We start from the raw sequence: 2,056 nt of genomic DNA, 5'->3' as shown, positions 1-2,056 counted from the left end.
TCACTCGTCTAACAGGGAGACGCAACATCTAACCCCACTAACCTACGCCCGAGTCCTCCACTACGGAGCTAGGGGAGGCTACCTATCCCAGCCCTGGTCTTATAAGAACGTCAGTCTGGGCTCTCGGGGCCACGCCACCGGCTTGCCCTGGTCGGCCCTGACAAGGACAGCGAGCCAGGGGAGCTCCGGGGCCTATTCTAGCTGGTCTTCAGTCTTCGCTGATTAAAGCTGATACTCGACCTCGAGCCCTCCGGCTCACCACCTTTTATAGTACTCGGCCCCCGGGAGGGGCCCGTGGGGGATGCAGGTGCGGACGTCGGTGTGAGCACCTCCTCTGTGTACGGCCCTAACCACGCCCCTTGTGTTTGTTAGCCATCCGTGCCCATACACAATTACACCTCTACATCTGTATACAGTATGTTGAACTTTATTGGCACCGTACGTAGCAAACCGCGCTAATCGGAGATGCGGGGGGAAAGATAACAAACTAAACACAAATACGAGTATTTAACAACCGTAGCATTTTCAGTATACAGTAATGATTAAAAGGCAACTCGCATGTACGTCTCCTACATACATGAAGATATCACACGAGCCGAGCATGTGAAGGCAACACTTGATTCAAACGCGCCCTGAAGGGTAGCGTTTATCTCTACAACAGTTATCAAGAGACACCAAATGATCCCACCCCCCCCCCCCCCCCCCATTATCAGCCTATCCAAAAAAACACTAATTTTACGACATGTTTTCCAAATTTCTCACAGAAGAAGGGCCGCCCATAAATGACGTCACGCACCTAGGGTGGGGGGAGGGGGGTCAGACATTTGTGGCGATGTGTGACGAGGGGGGGAGGGCGGTGTTTGAGAAATGTGACGTCACATCAAAATGCGCAACTTTAAATGAATATTAATTAAATTAAATTGTTATACACTAATTTTGATACATTTTCATTATTAACTATTTGATTATTTAAATTTACTAAAGTCACCTTTTATTTATTCCATTAAGGAGCATTTTGCTTCTCTATGGGAGAATGCAGAAGCATAAATTTTGAAAAAATAATGAATATGTGATTGTTATAATTGTACTCTCCATTTTGCTTCGTTCTACTACAAAGTGTCAAGTATTCTTCTATAGTTATAATTACTTTTAATATTTTATAATTATAAGATAATTTCAATATAATATTCTGAACATCTGCAGTTTTAGTTATACGTTGAATAAATTTCAGCTTTCCAACGCCTCCTTTTTAATAAATGTTTTCTCCTACAACATCAGAGTGCAGCGCCACATTAAATACGCACTACAATGACAATAGTTTATAGTAATTTGAAGCATGTTTTATTTTCAAAATGAAAATATGGTTTTGGGGGGAGGGGCAGAGCTTTGTGACGTCATATTTGAGGGGGGTCTGACTTTTTGTGACGCCGTGTGTCGAGGAGGGGAGGGAGGTCAAAAATCGGCCAAAATCGTATGACGTCATTTATGGACGGCACCACAATAAAGGATTTCGGCCTAAATTAGGCTCCTTTAGGTTGACTGAGCCTTAAATGAGTAGCTGGTGCTGTGTGTAAACATCGAGCACTGGGGGAGACAAAGACGGTCGGACGTGGTCCTGGCCACCCGCCCCTTCGTGTACCTTGCCGGCCTTCATAGGTGCTCGCAAACAGCACTTGTCCCAAAAGTCGAATTAAGCTATACGGGAGCTCTTTGTCTTTGTGTTTGTGGATGGAGGGGGGAGGGAGCGGTGGCGCAGTGGTTAACGCACCGAACGACGAACCCAAGTTCAAATACGGCTCACGGCCAACATCGGTGACGAATATCTTGAACCGCTCAACGGGCATCCCCTAGGTCGACTCAGCCTCAAACGAGTAACCCGGTGCGGCGTGTCAACAACAACAAACAACAAGCGCTGGGTGAGACACGTGGTGCTGTCCACCCGCACGTGGTGCTACGTCGAAGGCAGCTGTCACTGCTCAGAAGCTGACGTCACTGTTGAGCGTGACGCGCTTTCCAGTAAAGCGTGGAGGGGAATACCCCCGAACCCCCCCCCCCC

Source organism: Lampetra planeri, chromosome 16 (genome assembly GCF_965212315.1).
Source record: "Lampetra planeri chromosome 16, kcLamPlan1.2.h2, whole genome shotgun sequence".
In the NCBI taxonomy this organism is placed as follows: Eukaryota; Metazoa; Chordata; class Hyperoartia; order Petromyzontiformes; family Petromyzontidae; genus Lampetra; species Lampetra planeri.
This window is presented reverse-complemented; position numbering follows the sequence as displayed.